Raw genomic sequence first — 19,182 nt, forward strand, 5'->3', positions numbered from 1 at the left:
CCATCCCCCCCTCCCCCCCCCAGCAGAGGTGGGAGGCTCACTTCTTCACCTTCGAGCCCCACTGCCTGCCCTGGTGTTGGAGCCACAGGACATGTGCTGAGTGAGGAAGAGAACGGGTCTGTCACCTGGGCCTTCGATGCCCCCTTTTGAGGAAACTGAATTTGAAACTCTCCATGCCTGAGAAGTGCTTTTCCTTCAGCTGTGAAATCACTGATGAATAAGTAATTGAGAACTTGCGTTTGTGCGGCTGGACAATCTGAATATGGTTCCAGGCCCCGGCCTGTGGGTCTGACTCTTCTCCCCTTGCTGGGAAGTGAGGGCTTCACTTGTTCCAAACAGACAGCCGGGCCTGGGAGGGCTTGCAGGTGAGGCGCGCACACTCTGTTCTCAGTTCCAATCTGCTTTTCATACGAAAGCAAACGCCGCTGCAACGTTAAACACAGCCCGGAAAACCAAAGGGCAGGCAGGGAAACCGTCCTCGCCAACTTCCAGGACATCGCCGTCCGCTGCTTCACTCTGCTCTTCCCTCGACACCTCCCGTCTGTCCTGAGCACATCTGGGAACCACAGGGGCAATGGCTAGAGAAGCACTGACAGTCGCTATGTGATCTCACTCCATACGGGCTTCCTACCTGGGAGCGCTGTGTGAATTCTGCTCAGTTCCTTCCTCTGTGAAACGGACCTGCCCGGACCCAGGCGTGGCCGCAGGAGTGGCGCTCGGCCCGCAGCCGCTGCAGAAGGGGCGCTGTGGCTGTCGGCCTCCTTAGCGCCGCTTTGTCGTTGCTGTTTCCTTAGAGCTTCTGCGACAGTTTCGGGGACTTAGAGGAGTGGCCACTCGGTAAAGTGGAGCTATATTTAATATAATGTAACCTAAATGGAATTTTCAAAACTTAGGAAAGAGTCACGCGGACCTGGGGAGGAGGGGTCCAGCCTGCTCGTGTCCCCCACCAGCTTCCTCCTGACTCCCGGTCCTGAGTTCCCAGCCGCCCTCCACTGCCCCCTGCTCTGTCCCCTTGGTCCTTCTCCTGCCCTCGCACAGACAGCAGGCACTGGGAGAAGGACTGCAGGCCCGTGTCCTGGGTGATGGCCTCAGACCAGTGTCCCAGGTGGACGTGGACCAGCAGAGCTGCGGGCGAGCAGGGGACACCAGAGACAGGGACAGCGGGGCAGCGGATAAGGTCTCCTCCCGCCTCCGGAGCACGCCAGGAGGTGGAGAGCCCTCAGCGCTCCCAGGCCTGGATGTGAGCTGTCCGTTCTGTGGATGGAGCCCGCCTCTCCAGAGGCCTTGCGTGATTTAAAGACCATCCCTCAGGCGAGATCTCCCGTCACAACAGGTGAGATTCCCAGTATTTTCCCAGTGTGACTTCATCAGTATTTTACTCTCATAGATCTTTTTAACTAGAAGAACTCAAGTTTGCTTTAAAAGGTCACCAAACTGCATGTGTAGGAGTTGTGACTGTTTGTGCTCAGGCGCGGAGCTCAGCACAGTGGGGCTGACAAACTGGCCACAGGACAAGGCCCTGCCCACTTTGAACACTTCCCACGCGCCTTCCCCAGCCCACGCGAAGCGAAGCTGTTGCTACAGAGACCGTGTGGCCCACGGAGCCTAAAATACTCCCCATCTCTCCGGCCCTTCACAGACAGCGTTGGCCCATCCCTGGCAGCGAGGATGGGTGCAGGCGACCCAGATGGACATCGAGAGCTGCCATTTACCACTTCGTACAGCTGCTCCAGGCCTCGTGTCCGCACCCGTGAAAGGGGGCTGGAGCCCACAGCTGGTCCCAGGGCAATGGTGGCTGTGGGACAAAATGAGTCTCTGGTCCTTGTAGCCACATGGCTGATAGTTGCTGCTATTCTTGCTGCTACTCTTGCTGCTGGGTCTGAGCTCTGTCAGGGAACCCGATGGAGAACCCGATGGAAAACAGCCTGCAGGGCCCTGGGAGGACTGGGGACGGACATACGGACATACGGGGCCCTGCGCGAGGGAGACGCGGCTGCCCGCAGAGGCAGGGCAGACCCTGGAGGACGCAGCGGGCTCTCAGCCAGCGACCCAAAGGAAGACTGTGCCGATCAGGGAGCCGCGGGTTTAGGTGGGTGCTGACCAAAGATCCAAGTCAAGAAAAGAGGGCACTGGGCCATCAGAGCTGGCGCTGCCCCTGTGCTGCCCGGAGGAGAGGAGGCCTCCCAGGACTGGGATTTGTCTTGTGCCAAAGTAAAGCCCTTCCCAGCATGGCGGTAGATGCACCGTGTTTTCTTAGTCTAACGCCATGAAATGTGTTAATGTTTCCTCACCAAGCAAGCTTTTAATTCTGATTTGGCTTCTCAACTGGTTATACCGGAAACTGTATTTGTTACAATATTTTTACCCCCAAGTACTGGAGATCGTGGGTGGGGCGTGAGGACCCATGCACCCCTTGAAATCGTAGTCAGACCACTCAGAGCTCACCCACTTTTCTGGAGAGAGGCCCATAGCTGTGCTCTTGGTCTCAGAGGTTACCATGACTCCAAAGTAACTAGGCACGCACTGCCCTCACCACGGGCCTGTGTGGATTCTGTCTCATGGTTCACTGAGGGTGTGGTGGGGGGCTTTGTCCATCAGCCTCAGTGACATAATGAGCCTGTGCACAGTGTCCATGACCACATGTGGTCGCCCGGTCGCTAGGTGTGGCTGCTTCCCACAGGGGAGAGCAAGAGGAAGGTGTGGGGTGAGGGAGAGGGAGGTGTGGAGGAGAGGAGAGGGAGGTGTGGGGGAGAGGGAGAGGGAGGTGTGGGGTGTGGTTGGGGGCTTTGTCCATCAGCCTCAGTGACATAATGAGCCTGTGCACAGTGTCCACGACCACCTGTGGTCGCCCAGTCGCTAGGTGTGGCTGCTTCCCACAGGGGAGAGCGAGAGGAAGGTGTGGGGAGAGGGAGAGGGAGGTGTGGGGGAGAGGGAGAGGGAGGTGTGGGGGAGAGGAGAGGGAGGTGTGGGGGAGAGGGAGAGTGAGGTGTGGGGGATAGGGAGAGGCTCATTATGTCACTGAGGCTGATGGACAAAGCCCCCAACCACACCCTCAGTGAACCATGAGACAGAATCCACACGGGCCCGTGGTGAGGGCAGTGCGTGCCTAGTTACTTTGGAGTCATGGTAACCTCTGAGACCGAGAGCACAGCTATGCGCCTCTCTCCAGAAAAGTGGGTGAGCTCTGAGTGGTCTGACTACGATTTCAAGGGGTGCCGGGTTCTCTAAGTTTGCCCAGGCCTCTCAGGTCACTGCTTTCCCGTGTAAAGGACAATTCCAAAAAAAGCCAGGTTTCTCTGTAAGAGCTTTGGCAAGACAGAGAAGACTTCATTTATCTCAAGGAATAATAAACAGCAGCTAGAGAGGTCTGGCTAATGAGGTGAGAGCTCCCAGGCTCAGCTCGAACCACCCACCTCCGGTGAGCTGGGCCGGAACCTGGTGACAGCTTGTTTATGAGTCGCCCCCGGCAGAGCACAGGCCTGGAGCAGCAGCTGTGGCCTGTCCGGCAGCCCCGGCGGCTGGGCTGGGCCCGGGAGACACCCACAGGCAGGAGGTCCGGGTGCCTTTCAGCAGGTCTCTGCCTCGTCCAGGGCGGGCCCTGCGGTCTCTGTCCAGGGCATCCGGCAAAGTTGTTGGAAAGAAGACAGAGTTTGCCCAGGTAGCATTCCAGTCTCGGAGAGAAGCACCCGGACCTGTGAGGGGCGTCTTCCTCCTGGGGCGGGATATCTGGGGGCTCAGCTCCTGCCCGGAGGCATCAGCTGGGGCCTGGCCAGCGCGGACCTTCCCGAGGGACCCGCAGCAGCTCCAGCCTGGGCCGTGGTGCTCAGAGCAGCTGCAGCCGAGGCTCTAACAGACCTGGACGGCCGGGCTCCCGGGTCCTTGGCTGAGGCCTCCGTGTAGCGATGGAGTAGCCCTTTCTCCCCGGACGGACAGTGTGGCGCTGGCACCCCGTGTCCGTGTCCCCTGTTGCGGCAGCCTCAGCATTAGCGTCCTCAGCGCAGCTCCACAGCCGCGTGCCCGCAGCTTCTGCAGCAGGTACTGGGATGGCTGTGCGGACACATCGCTTTGAAATGATTAATTGTAGGCTGCTCTAGCAACCAGGGAGAGAACCCCGAACCACGAACCTGCCGCCACTCACATCAGCCCCACAAACCCAGCCTCACAGACCCGCTCCGCAGGCCCGAGGCGCAGGGAGCAGGCGCCTCCCCGGCCTGCAGTCGGTCTGGCCTCCGGGCGGGCTGAGCTGGCGGTGGCAGCCTGCTGCTCACGGAGGGTGATCTCTTCTGGAAAACACTGTTAAACTGCACAGCATGAGGCCCCTGGGAGTTAACATTTTTAAGTGCATTTGCTTTAAAATGTACCTTTTCAATGTGCATTTGGGGTCGCCCTCCCTGAGGCTCCAGTGTTGGGGCCGGTTACAGACCGCTCAGGGGTCAGGCCTCTGCCGCGCCTTTTCTTTCCGTCTCTCCCGGTGTAACGTGTGCCTCTTGGCCCCAAATGTTGTCTGTGGAGCCCGAAGCTCAAAGGCGTTTAGTGACTTGATGAAAGCCAAGCAGCTACAAGTGTGATCACGTCTTAGCACCCAGGGCCGGGCTGGTTATGTCCGTGCCCGCTGCTGCTGCTGCTGCCATTACTCACATATCATCAGCGGTACCGCCCCGGCCCCGTTGGCTCTCAGGCCAGCGGCTCAATCTCTGCCCACATAACTCCTACAGCAAACGTTCCGTTCTAAGAAAGTGCTGAATGTTGTCACCCCCATCAAAGCTGAGGGGTCAAGGCCCAGGTGCCCCCTGACTCGTCAGAGAAAAAAGCCAGTGAGTGACCGGCCCTGTGCCTAAGTGCCAGGCTGCGAGGGAGGCGGAGGGCAGAGGGCAGAGCGGCCTGCTCTGCGGGGGAGCAGCTGGCGGGAGGGGAGGCGGAGGGACCCCTCCCCCGTGGGAGGGCTGAGCCGCCATCGCTGGGTGAGGGAGGGCAGCTGCCATTCCTGCCTCAATCAGAGAAAGTGCCTACACACGCTCACGTCCTCGCTCAAATTCGCATCCAAATTCGGATCCACCAGGGACTGTCCTGTGAGAGGAAGTTCCCGGCAGCCCCTCCTCCCAGCAGCGCTGGGCAGGCAGTTGGAGGAGGACGGATCCATCGCCCCGACCGAAACCACGCAGGCCTCTCTTCCTACTGACATGCCTGCTGCTGAGCCCCACCGTCACTTTGGCGTGACGTGTAAAAGTCACTCCCTCCACCTTGTTTCCTAACCCCAAACCCGAGGCCTGCGATGAACACGTCTAGTTCCTGCGGTGTGAGGGTTTCCGACTGAGAGCCAAAGGGAGAAGGTGGTGCTACCACAAAGCACAGGGGAGGAACACGGCCAGAATCCCAGCATCAAGCGTCGTCAGAGACCGAGGCTCCATTCTGGCTGCAGCTCAGGGTCCGCAGAGGCTGGCTGTTACCTGCTGCAGGTGCGGTTCTTTTCTTGAAAAAATACACCAAAAACAGACTCTAGCTAACAAGCAGAGATACAATACAGAGGGAAGAAATCCATTGGGATGCCCTCAACTAATTGTAAATGAATACTTGACTATCAGTGGCTTAACCAAATGAGGATTCAAGGTTTCGTCAACAGCAAGAAGTCTGATAGCCTTTGGAGTTGGTTCAATGGCTGGACAATGTAGAGACTAGGTCCCTGTGACTCTCTCCACTCTCCCTCATGGCCACAGAATGGCTGCCAGCACGCCAAGCTTCATCCACTCTAAAGGCCCAAGGAAGCTGGAGAGGAGGGAGACCATCTGCTCCTCTCCCTGTTCTTAGGGATGCAGACTTTGCTTATGTCTCACTGGCCAAACCTCTATCACTTGGGTCCCTAATCGTTGTCACCGAGAGAGACTGGGAAAGTGAATATTTCTCACCATCTATAGGGAAGCAGGGAAGCGACGGGAGATTAGAAATAGGTAGTGGGGTAGCCCAGGATTTCTCAACCTTAGCAACGTTGACTTTTGGGGCCAGGTCATTCTTTGTGGTGGGGCTCCTGTGTGTTGTAGACTGTTTACTAGCATCCCTCCCCTACTTATAACTACCAAAATGTCTTCATGTTTCACCAAAACTCCCCTAGTGGGTAGGAATCATCCCTAGTGGAGAACCACTAAGTCAGTCCACCACAGCATCTGCCACAGATGATGGGGCCATTCCCAGAACCAAAGACAGAGCGAAGGAGCCAGAGCAGTTCTTAGGTTCTGGGGACCAGGTAGAGACAGCCTCTACCAGGCAGTTACTGTGGAATGAATCCGCTCTGACCATTTGTAGTCTGCTATGGCTCAGGACATAAACCCCAAGGCAAAAGGATAGTATTGGCCCAGATTACAAGCCCGTCATTGGTGAGGGAAGGACAGGGTACCTTACTGACTCTCCCAAAAAGCCTGTAGCCCGTAGGGAAAGAGTAGATCCCAGAGCGCTTACCTGAGGGCTGAAGGCAGAGGACTGGTGTGGAAGGAGTGCTGGCAGAATGCGCACAGGGCATACATAACAGCTGAGAACTCACTTTTGCAAATGGAATGTATTGTAACAAACACTGCCCTTTTTCAACGTGTGTGTATACATTTTGGGGGGCCCTATATAGGCAACACGGAGAAATGACTGCACAGCTTGTCCTACTTCGGAGTGGTAGCTGAGTCCCTGTATTCGTTTGAGAAAAGACCATTGGAAAAGTGCTTCAGTCCAGCATGGCTGCATGAACTCAGGCAAATGACATCACCTCTTTGCACTTGTCTGTATGTATGTATAAGGGAAAGGTTGAGGCAGAGGGTCTCAAAGATCCCTTCCGGCTCTAGCACTCAGCATCTTGACTTCCAGAAAGTGGCTCCAGCTTCCTCCTTCCTCCCATCTACATGCCCCGGTTTATTTCATTTCCCAAAGCCATGCCTCCATTGCCTGGATCTGGGCTGTCTTGACACTGAGAAGCAGGCGGGGCTGTAGGCTTGAGCAGGAGCGTGGCACCAGATGGGTATATGTCGCTTGAGATTTTTTTTTGTCGCATCTGGGACTTACTGAATGCATCACACGCCCCAAACAAAGAGCAGCTCAGCAGCCTGCAAGCCTCTTGAGGAAGCAGGGAAAGCGACCTTCACAGAGAAAGTGACCTTCTCCTATACAGTTGGCAACCGCCTGCGAATTCTTAAAAGCTGGTGACAGATTCCATAATGGAGAAGCCCACATGGCCCTGTACTCTGGGTTTGGTGCCACCTCGTCAATATATTTAGTTCAGTGGTAAAGGGGAGAGGAACTGGAGCAAGGGGTGAAAGGAAATCGGATTAAAACTGTAAATATGTGATTACTTTTAATGACCTTATTACTTGACATCAAATCTGTTTGTATTGACAAATAAGTATGCAAATGTTTATATCAACATTCACTTCATTAAAATAGTAAGTGGTTGACGTTAATATTAGTGCAGCATTGAAATCTTGAGTAGTTTTGATTGCATAGCAATAAGCTACTGATGAGTATCATTATGTACCAATCATACAAAAATGAGCCACCGAAGGCCATATTTCCAAAATTGGGTTGAGCAAGTTTACCTACAAAAACAGAGAGAGACACAAACTAAGTGCCAGATATATTCCCTGTCTTCAAATGCAAGCATAGTTTGAAGGTAGAAACCAGGAAATTGCATGTGCAGAAATGCAACCGGATGTGGAATTATGCAACACATGCCCCCAAAAGAAGTATGTACAGGTGTTTTGGACCAAGCATGTCAATCTCGCCTCCTTTATTGACACGTTTGTTTTAGACTTTGGAGACTCCCCTACCCCTTGTGTACCATCCACCTCCATTTTCTTGATTGTTTTTTCAAGTGGTGATTTTTTAGCTTAAAGACAAGTTATCTTTAAAATATTGGAATCTTTACAAATAAGCAAGCATAAGCTGGGCTGAGTAGCCATAAATAAGAACCTTGTAGAATGTGACTCATGTAGCCTTTTGGTCAGGAGAGAATATGTTGTTCTATTAGTCTGACCTTGAACTCCCCTTCATAGGTCTTGCCAACACTTCTTACTGAACCTCCTCAGTTTCCCAGCAGCAGACCAACTTCCCAAGATATAAAAAAAGAAAAGAAAAGAAAAGAAAAGAAAAGAAAAGAAAAGAAAAGAAAAGAAAAGAAAAGAAAAGAAAAGAAAAGAAAAGAAAAGAAAAGAAAAGAAAAGAAAAGAAAAGAAAAGAAAATGCAAAGCATGGAAAATGCCAGAGCCTGGGTCTGCCTCCCAGTCAGCCGCGTGTCTTTTCTAGAAGGCGTGGACTCTGGCACAGTGAGTAAGGATGGGCTTGGAACCAGAGTGTCACGTGGCTGAAGGTCCCCATTTACCTCACTACCAAGACTTTGTTTTTCTGGCAGGGCATGCCAGCCGGGGCAAGATCTGAGCTGCTTGGCATACTTGGCACAAACATTTGTTCATCAATTGCAACAAATGCACCCCAAAAAGGAAGAGGCTGATAGAAGAGACTGGAGGGGGAGAGGGGAAGGGGGCAGTGTGTGAGATCTCTGCATTTCTGCTCAGTTTTCTGTAGCGCTATCACTGCTCTACAACTAGCCTATGACTGCGGTTGCCGCTCTCGCGTGCTGTACGAGGGAATGGACGTTCCCATGTTTTTCAGTGAGCACGTCACATTGCATTTCCCTTCGGTGCCGCCTAAGTTCAGAGGTCCTATGAGACTCTTCTCTGTCCCGTGGGATCATCTAAGTCTTAGCCTCGTCCCCATGGCAGCCTGCCTACCTTTCCTCAGGACCAGCGTGAACCAATTCTCAGCCTTCGAGAGAATTAGAAAACGTTGCCTCTTCTCCATGGTGCTGGGCTGTGGCCAATGGCAGAGCTTTGTGGGCTCTCAGCTCCCTCCTGCCCCCCTGGTGGGGACCAGCATAGGAGCAGACAAACGTACGTGGTGGCTCTGTCACCCCTTCCTCTCGGAGGCCTATTCACTGGAGAAGCACAGGTCTCCTTACTGCCCTCCCCCCGACCTGGGCCCCTCGGGGCACACCCGCCCTTCCAGTATTTACGGTTATTGACCGGGGAACTGAAATATGCTGCTGGCAGCCAGGAGTGCAATCCCGCTAGCAGCCCCAGCCACCTGACCGACAGGTGTCAGCTCTCTCAGGTTCGCCTCCTCCCAGAGGCACTTGAACAGAGCAGGTGCCTTTGGAGCTGGGGCACCCCACTCTCTGAGGCACCCCACTGTCTGAGGCAGAGCCTCTGTTACCTACATGACAGAGAGGGCAACGACTGGCACGGGAGGTGAAGGCTCAAACTGCTGTGTTCAAAAGGCTGGCAAACTGGTCCCATGACTCACCGAGGCAAAGTGAAGGGCCACACTGCATGGTAAATAACGCCAGGACTGGGGAGCAGAAACCCTTCATTTTAAGTCCTGCCCTTGCCTCTTACTAGCTATTGGGCTGAGTTTACAAAAGTGGAAGTCCTTGAGCCTCACCATAGTCACCTAAAAGGCGGGATAATTGACTTGCTGGTGGTTATTATTTTAGACTAGAGGCCTGATGCATGAAGATTCATGCAAGAATAGGCCTTCCTTCCCCTGGCTGCCAGCACCGGCTTCCCTCCAGCACCCAGGACCGGGCTGCTTTACTCCTGCCACTGCCAGGCATCTGGGACCAGGGCTGCTTCTCTCAGGCCGCTGCCGCCACCCACTGGGGGCATGCTCCTCCAAGCCGTGCCAAGTGGCTCAGAGCACGCCCCCACCCCTGGTGTGTGTCCGCTGGGGCTGGGGTCGGCACCCAGTCCCCTCTCGCCCATATGCGCGCGCAGCTCCTCCTGAGCCAGTCGTGACGCCCAGCTAATTTACATATTACCTGTTTATAGAGAGATAAGATGGTAGCTACAGCTAACATTCACTGAGAGGTGACTCTGCCAGGCCTTGGGCCATGTACTTTACACGCGTTATTTTATCGACTGCTTACAGCATTTCACTGTAATGAATGCGCATGGCAGAAAGCAGCTATACCATATGCAACATTATCAACTCTGCTACGTCAGAAACAACCATTTTGACCTACAACAGCCATTTCACATGACTTGGCCTGACAGCAAAGGGGCGGAAGGGTTTGGAACCGGAGGTTTAGGGTGTAGGAAGTAGGGTACAGTAAGGTCCACACCATAACGAGGGGGAGGATGGGGACAGCCCCCAGGGTGACAGCAAGGAAGCCAGAGCATAAGCCTTATGAACAGCCAACTGAGGCAGGCGCTCTGCTTCACGGCAGGAGGGCGGGCGGCCTGTCCGAGCGGCTCCTGTAGGGTTGTCCAGCTCGAGCTGGTAGCTGAGCCCCATGGAGGCTCATTTGGGCCCCGGCTGCTGGGCCACCCCAGCGTCTTCGGCTCAGCAGGACCTCGTGGCTGAGCGCAGCCCCAGGCAGCACCCGCCAAGAGCCACGCTGTAGACCAAAGATTGCAGACTGGGACTCTGAAAACCAAATTCAACTGCCAGTCTTGTTTACTTTTTTTTTTTTTTACAGTGGTTTAAATTAAAAAAAAATTCTATTCTTAAAAATCAGGAGATTTCACATAAAAAATCCAGGTTTCCACCTTCAGAACTTGAAAGAATCTAGAGCCCTAGCCGGTTTGGCTCAGTGGATAGAGCGTCGGCCTGCGGACTGAAAGGTCCCCGGTTTGATTCTAGTCAAGGGCATGTACCTTGGTTGTGGGCACATCCCCAGTTGGGGTTGTACAGGAGGCAGCTGATCGATGTTTCTCTCTCATCAATGTTTCTAACTCTCTATTCCTCTCCCTTCCTCTCTGTAAAAAAATCAATAAAATATATTTTTTAAAAAAAAAAAAAAAAAGAAAGAAAGAGAGAACCTAGAAACTTCCATTCCCACATCACTCTCATGGGCGGGAGTGGTCGGAGGCCCCAGGGAGGTGGGTCTGCTCTGTCTGGCTCTTGGAGGGGACGTCACTCGTACCCCCACGCTTAGCATTTGCAAGCACAGTTGTCGATGCAGAGTTAACATCTGTTTTAATCCACTGCTCTTTACTTTCCGATAGGCTTTAAATGATTTGATGAGGCAGAATTTAGTGCCAGACCCTCGGCGGGGAGGACCTGCCAGCGGGGCCGGAATGCTGAATGACATTGGTGCTGATGTGCAGACCCCGGTGGAGAGCCTACCGTGTGCTGTGCTCTTCCACACATGGCGTTTCTCCCACAGAAACCTAACCAGCAGCTGGTCTGGAAGCGCAGCTGATTGCATTTTAAAAACTATTAAATGTGTTAGTCTGAGTCATATGCGTGATGTCACGATTGCTAGTGTATGGAGGTTTATGTATAAAACCAAAGCAGTAGTGCAGGAAGTCGGGAAGAAACATGGAGGAGCATTTAGCAAGAGGCTGAGAGACAGACGCTGATGCCCCTGCTCGCCTTGGACGTGCAGGGTTTTCTCCATGGGCCTGCTACAGAAGTGGTGACGTCAGGGTTGACTGGAAATAAAACACGGTTCGCATTCGGGAGACCGCGCCCCGCTGGGACAGAGCCGCCCATGGTCAGAGTCTTCTTCGTCGGACTGTGTTCTCACCTGAATCGTCTTCCGGTTCTTCTTGTCCAGTGACCGTGGGAGAAAGGCCAGTCAGTCCTGAGGAAGGGCTGTGTAAGCGTCACACAGGCTCAGTGCGAGTCATGCTTCCTGCAGTGCACATGTGTGTTTTCCTGGTTTACTGAGACCTGATCATTTCAACAGTGCAAGTGTGTTAAGGAATGTGAAGTGCAAAATGCACGCACATCAGGAGATGGCCACATCTGGGTCCTCGTTGTGCGGGTGTGGTCTACGGCCCAGGCACCTCTGCATTTCCTCTGGACCCTGGCTCAAAGGCAGAATCGCAGGCCTCTTGCAACCACCCTGGACCTGCAGGGTAACAGGTTCCTGTGACTTACCTGTGAAATCAGGCTTCAAGAAAACTTGCCATCTCAGAGGAAACTGGGATCATTGATATTGTGGTTAAAGAAAAAGAAGGAAGGAAAGAAAGAAAAGAAAGAAGGAAGGAAGGAAGGAAGGAAGGAAGGAAGGAAGGAAGGAAGGAAGGAAGGAAGGAAGGAAGGAAGGAAGGAAGGGAAAAATCCTGACAATATGGTCTGCATGTAATTTTTAAGTTGGAGGATTCCTTGCAAAATAATACTGAAATATTCATGAATCCATACATGATGTAGTTATATCTATAATACATAGTGTGCATCTATTTTTTTAAAAGCATTGATGAGTAACACCTTTAAGTAAATGAGTATACTATTAATCAGATCATCTATGCAATTTGGAAAAGATATATCTATTTGTATCAGAATTTTTTTCAGTTCTAGTAGCAATGCTTGCACACATATAGATTGTCTCAGCCCTTGTAACTTCACAACTCACAGAGCAAGGAATACGGGTCTAGAGAAATAATGATTAATCAATTATTGTCACAGGACTTATTTCTTTCCTGTGCAAGAGATCTAGAGCATTTGGAAATGACACACCCCAAAGAGTTTTGACCATGTTCAATTTCTAAACCTAACTGATACCCCCTCGCAGTGATTCTCAAACATTAGTGCGAATCACCCGGACACCTGCTAGACATTCAGAGGCCCAGTCCTCACCTGCTTCAATGGGGCTGAGCTTCCGCATTTCTCATTTGCTTTGCAGGTGGTCCTGACTCACATTCAGGGTGGAGAATCATTGCTCTGGAGTAGGGCTTGTCGACCTCAGTGCTATTGGCATTTCGGTGAGATTCTTCAGGGGCCATCCTGTGCACAGTGTGGTGTTTAGCAGCACCCTTGGTCTCAACTCACTAGATGCGTAGCAACTTCTCTAGTTGTGGCCAACAAAAATGTCTCCAGACATTGCCAATGTCCCCTGGGAAGAAAAATATCACTTCCAGTTGAGAACTACCTACAGGGAGAACCCGGCATGCTGGATCCCTGAAGAGACGCAGAGTCTGGCTGGATCTGAGATTGGCCCTGGGCCACCGGGACCAGAGAGCTGATGGCTTGTGGGTCCCTACCAAACATCCTGGCCCCGCCTGACTGTCGGTAGCTATGATTATGTGTCTCAGACTGTAAAGGAATTCTAGTCTATTCTGACCTTGACACAGTGCGACTACCCAGCTAAATGATCCCAACATTACTTTGTGGTTGGAGTTCAATTCAGAAGTAATATGCAAGGCCCAGCCAGGCATTTGTCTTATGTCCGGGGCAAGTCACATCTGTCACACAGAGACCAGACCGCTAACTATCCCTTTAAAAAGTCTTTCCTAAAGCCAATTTTAAATCTGTGTTTGAAAATTATATTTCACATAGATGAAAAACATAGATTTTCATTTTGCTTCAAATTAGCACGGTAAACAGCGGGCTCTCTTCTCTCCAGTGGAGGCCGGGCTCCATTTGTTAGCTCTGTTTCTGGTATTTCGCTCATCCTTTATTTACTTAACAGAGTTTGACAGGAAATCTCAGAGAGATAATATATCTTCATTAATAGGGTGACTGGGGGGACATTTTCTAAGGTTTTAAGTGGAATGAAACAATAACTTATGTCTTTGACATTTTTGTCAGCTACTGTCCCATTAATAGCTTCCAACAAAGCTTCCCTCAACCCAGGAAGTCTTATGAATGTTTCTGTATTTTCCAGGTGATTCAGGCCCATTGCACTATAATTGTGTGAATTAAAAGGCTTTGTGAGAGAGGCAACCGGACACCCATAAAAACAAAATTCAGACATAAATCAAACCACTATAAGTAATTAAAATGAGTCAAGTTAAATTTCTGGGTGGACCTGGGGAATTGAGGGCCTAAAAAGTTTTCCTCCTCAAGGTCACCAACGTGTGTTGAACTCAGAAGTATATAAAGAGAACTCTGCTCCCCCAAAATGTAGTTTCAGTAGCTACCTATCACTAAACTATCAGGAGTATCACCCACAGATAGAAGCTCCTCCTGTTATTAAACATAAATGCGCTTTCTTCTTTACAAGACATCAGGAAAAAACCCTAAAAACAAGCCAGAGGCTCATCAGTTAGGAATTCCTTTATTGTTTTTTGTTGTTGTTTTGGTTTTTGTTTTGTTTTTCCCACCCCCATGAATTCCTTTAATGTTTGATGGCTTTTTACACTGGCATTCAGAAAAATACCAGAGTGCATTAAGAGTGGTTTTTTTATTTTCAGTCAGATGGATGTTGGTGGCTTTGCCTTTATTTTTATTTTATTTTATTTTATTTTATTTTATTTTATTTTACTTTACTTTATTCCTAGTCCCTACCCTTTCCCCTTTGACAGCCATCAGCTGTTCTCCATATATATGGGTCTGTTTGTATTTTTTGTTTATTTATTTGTTTTGTTTTTTTAAGATTCCACATATAAGTGAAATCAGGTGGTATTTGCCTTTCTCTGACGCATTTCACTTAGCATAATACCCTGTAGTTCTATCCATGTTATTGCAAATGGCACGAGTTCATTCTCTTATTTCTGAAAAACATTCCATTGTATGTAGATGACACATCTTCTTTCATGTGTCTACCCAAGACACTTAGGTTGTTTCCATGTCTTGGCCACCACGAATAAAGCTGCAATGAACATAGGGGTGCAGATATCTTTTTGAATTAGTGTTTTGTATCTCTCATGATGTATACCCAGAAGTGGAATTGCTGGGTCATAAGGCAGTTATTTTTTTATTCTTTGAGGAACCTCCATACTGTTTTCCATAGTGGCTGCACTAATTTACATCCCCACCAATAGTGTATGAGGATGCCCTTTTCTCCACATCCTCACCAACAATTTTGCTTGTTTATTTATTGATGATAGCCATTCTGAAGGTATGAGGTGATACTCATTGTGTTTTTAATTTGCATTTTCCTGGTTATTGCTTATGTTGAGCAACTTGTTATGTATCTATTGGCCATCTGTATGTACTCTTTGGAAAAATGTCTACGCAGGTCCTCTGCCCATTTTTAAATTGGATTGTTTGTCTTTTGATGTTAAGTTGTATGAGTTACTCATATATTTTAGATGTTAACACCTTATTAGAATATCTTCTCTCATTTAGTAGGTCATCTTTTCATTTGTTGATGGTTTCCTTTGCTGTGCAAAAACTTTTTAATTTGATGCAGTCCCATTGATTTACTTTTTCTTTTATTGCCTTTTTCTGAGGACACATATCCAAAAAGATATTGCTAAGAGTGATGTCAGAGAGTTTACTGCCTGTGTTTCTCCTAGGAGTTTTATGGTTTCAAGTCCTACATTTAAGATTGTAGGCCCTGGCTGGTGTGGTTTAGTTGGTTGTGCATCTTCCCAGGCACCAAAAGGTTACCAGTTCAATTCTTGGCCAGGGCACATGCCCGGGTTTCAGGCTCAATGTTTTGCTCTCACATTAATGTTTCTCTCTCTCACCCTCTCCTGTCTTCTCTCTCTCTCTCTCTAAAAATCAATAATAAAAAAAAGACTTTAACCCACTTCAAGTTTATATTTGTATGTATAAGAAATGATCTAGTTTTATTTTGATGCATGTATCTGTCCAGTCTTTCCAACACCAATTATTGAATAGACTGTCTTTACTTCACTGTATCTTCTTGCCTCCTTTGTCATCAATTAATTTAACCATGTGAGCAAGAATTTATTTTTGAGCTCTCTATTCTGTTTCATTGATCTTTGTGTCTGTTTATTAGTCTAGTACCATACTGTTTTGATTATTGTAGCCTTGTAGTATATTTTGATATCAGGTAGCATGATGCATCCCATTTTGTTCTTTCTCAAAATTTCTTTGGCTATTTGGTCTTTGTAATTCCATATAAACTTTAGGATTAGTTGTTCTGATTCTGATAAGAATGCCATTGGTATTTTAATAGAGGCTTCATTGGATCTGTATCTTGCTCTAGGTTGTAAGGACATTTTAACAATATTAATCTTTCCAATCCATGAGCACAATATATCTTTCCATCTATTTATATCTCCTTCAATTTCTTTCTTCAATGTCATATAGTTTTCAGTATATACGTCTTTCACCTTCTTTAAATTTATCCCTAGTTGTTCTATGCTTTTTAATTCAATTGTAAATGGGATTGTTTTCTTAATTTCTCCTCATCATTCATTATTGATGTATAAAAATACAACAGATTTCTGTATGTTGATTCTGTATCCTGAAACTTTTTATTTACTACTTCTATTATTTTTTTGGAGGATTCTTTAGGGTTTTTATATATATAGTATCATGTCATCTGCAAATAATGACACTTTTACTTCTTCCTTTCCAATTTATATGCCTTTTATTTCTCTCTCTCTCTCTCTCTCTCTCTCTGTGTGTGTGTGTGTGTGTGTGTGTGTGTGTGTGTGTGTGATTACTGGGACTAGGACTTCCAATACTATGTTGAATGAAAGTAGTGATAGTTGACATCCTTGTCGTATTTCTGACCTTAGAGAAAAGGCTTTCAGCTTTCACCACTAAGTATTATATTTGCTGTGGATTTGTCATATACAGCCTTTATTATGTTGATGTATATTCTTTCTATACCCATTTTGTTGAGAGTTAAGGGTTGTCATATATCCATATTTTTACAGCCAAATTGTAAGGATTCAACCTTGCAAAGTAGGGGGAAATTCCAACCATCTATCAGATGTTTCTACTGTTACTCCTGGCTCCAATTCTGTCTAAAACGTGTCTCTAATAATTGATAATGCGCGGGACATGCTCTGAAGTAATAATGCAATTTACAACAGAGAGATAAAACCCAGATAGAAGACCATTTACCTTATACTGCTATTAATATAAAAGTGATTATGAGGGTTGGTTCTAATTAGAATGTTCACTTAGAATCAAGACAGAGTGGGAGGAAAAGAGAGTTTCCTGGTGTTGGAACTTCATCCTTTGACTTGAAAGAGTATGTGCTTTTTCCAAGTAGAATGTTAAAACCTTTATTTTTAAGATGGTGCCATTTAGAACTCAATTTACCGTTGATTTTCTCCCCAATATCTATAAAATTGCCTATCAAGAGAAAGCTTGCACTTTATGTAATTATACATTGTACATTCTATAGAGCATATTAGATAGTTAATATGTATACAAATACAGTGAATGAAATAATGCCCCCCACATAAAAAAAGATATATTCAAGTTTTAACACCCCTGTGAATGTGTCCTCATTTGGAAATAGGATTGTCACAAACTTAACCAAGTTAAAGAGAGTCCTGACTCCAGGGAATGGTGGCCCAATAAGAAGAAGAGGGAGCACACACATACAAAAGCTATGTGACTATGAAGGGGAAAACTGAGGATGCAGCTACAAGTCAAGTAAGGCCAAGGGTTGCCAGCAACCTCTGAAAGCCAGGAGAGAGACACGAACAGATTCTCTCTCCGAGTCTTCAAAACTAATCAACTATGTATCTTGACCTCCAACTTCCAGCCTTTTGAACTCTGAGAGAATAAATTTTGTTATTTTTAAGCCACCCAGTTCATGGTAATTTGTTACGGCAGCCACAGAAACTAATGCTACCTACATATATTTTTCAGTTTTATATTAAAAATATAAAACTGTGTTTTTATTCAAAGTAACACTTAAATTTTGTGTTTGTTTGAAAAACTAAATTAAACCTTTTACCAAAGTTAAATGTTTTAAAATATATTATAGACTAAAAACAAAATAGACATTTTATTTAATTTTAACATACAAAAGTTGATTTCTTTAATCATAAACCAAATAATATCATTTTCCTTTTAAAAGTTGTTTTCCTAAAAATCTGTCTTTAGGCAACCTAGAATATAAGCCCTAATTAAAAAACTAGCAAAGCAAAAAAATATATAAACAAAAACTACAAATAAACAAAACAAAAACCTAAAGCAACTCTGATTGCTTAAAAGAATTGTCACATAATTATGTTATAGCTCTCTCCTCTCAACTTACTCATTTCCTAAAATCTCATGCAATAATTATTAATTCTTATTTGACAAATATTTGTAACAATCTAGGTCATTTGCCCATTGCAAATGAAAATATCCATAGAAGGTATATACATTTCTATAAACAACCAGTCACTGAGAAGGAAGAAAGGAAAATTTTGAAGGAAATGCTGAACAAGTATGGATGTGTACAGTGCTAACCAGACTCATCAAGACAATCTAACTTCATGTTTCACATCTTCAGATATAAAAAGTCAGAAAAAGCTGTAGGAAAGTGTCTGCTGGAAATGTTACATATAACATTCTGAAGGAAAAGTCTTCCATTGTGTGGGCATTTTGCTTATATGTAGCACCTGCTACCCTCAGTCTTTCTGATTACAACAAGTATGACTTTAGCTACCAAAAAATAACATTTAGATTTGGAAACAATTTTTAGTTAATTTTTTCTTATTTTGAAAATTCTTCTGAATGTAAATTGGCTTGTCTGTGATCTGTGTTGATATTTAAGGTGATTACATAACCATATGGAAAACGAGATGAAAATTCCTGTTTACATTTCTTGAACATTTTACATATTTTTTTAAAGTTCAAATTTTTAATGTTAAAAAGTGTTCTTGTTTGTAACACACATAAATATGTTTCTCAGAAGAGTAATTTTCATAAATGTCTGTTTGCTTGAATTAAAAGGCAATTCTTTGATTTATCTTCTAATATAAGACTGGAAGGTTGGATACCATAAATGGTGATCAAGTCATTAAATCATTTTTTTTTTAGGAAAACTGGTCGCTAGTGACCAGTCCATTGGCCTGAGATTTGGTTTGCAGACCTTCAGACAAACAATACATGAAATCATAAGTATTTTTCTCCTCTGCAGGGTTTCAACCACCACCTCGTGATCTTGTGAACACGTTTAGCTGGCAGGTGTTTGCTTGTTTCAGTCATATTCGACATCTTAAAAACTGTTTTTAAATTTGACTGCCTTTAGGCAAGGTTACATTATAAGTTTCCCTCAGCCCCTCTGCTCTCTACAGTCTTATGCAAGCCTATTCTAATCATTTCCATGTCCTGTCGGCCCCTCCCGCCCCAGGCATCTGAGTTTTGTATTCTGGCTACACCATATTCTCTAAGCAGCAGTAACAGAAGGTGTCGGTTTCATCTCACTGTGGGATTAGATCTTGCTCCTTGGAGAAGCACTCAGATCTCTTCAGATGCTTATGAAAATGTAGCCATTTTCATGTGGATTAATTTTGCTGGGGTAAAGGTTCACCAGGAGGCTCCAGGTGCCTCCCAGAA

The sequence above is a fragment of the Myotis brandtii genome, unplaced genomic scaffold (genome assembly GCF_000412655.1).
Source record: "Myotis brandtii unplaced genomic scaffold, ASM41265v1 scaffold89, whole genome shotgun sequence".
Classification (NCBI taxonomy): Eukaryota; Metazoa; Chordata; class Mammalia; order Chiroptera; family Vespertilionidae; genus Myotis; species Myotis brandtii.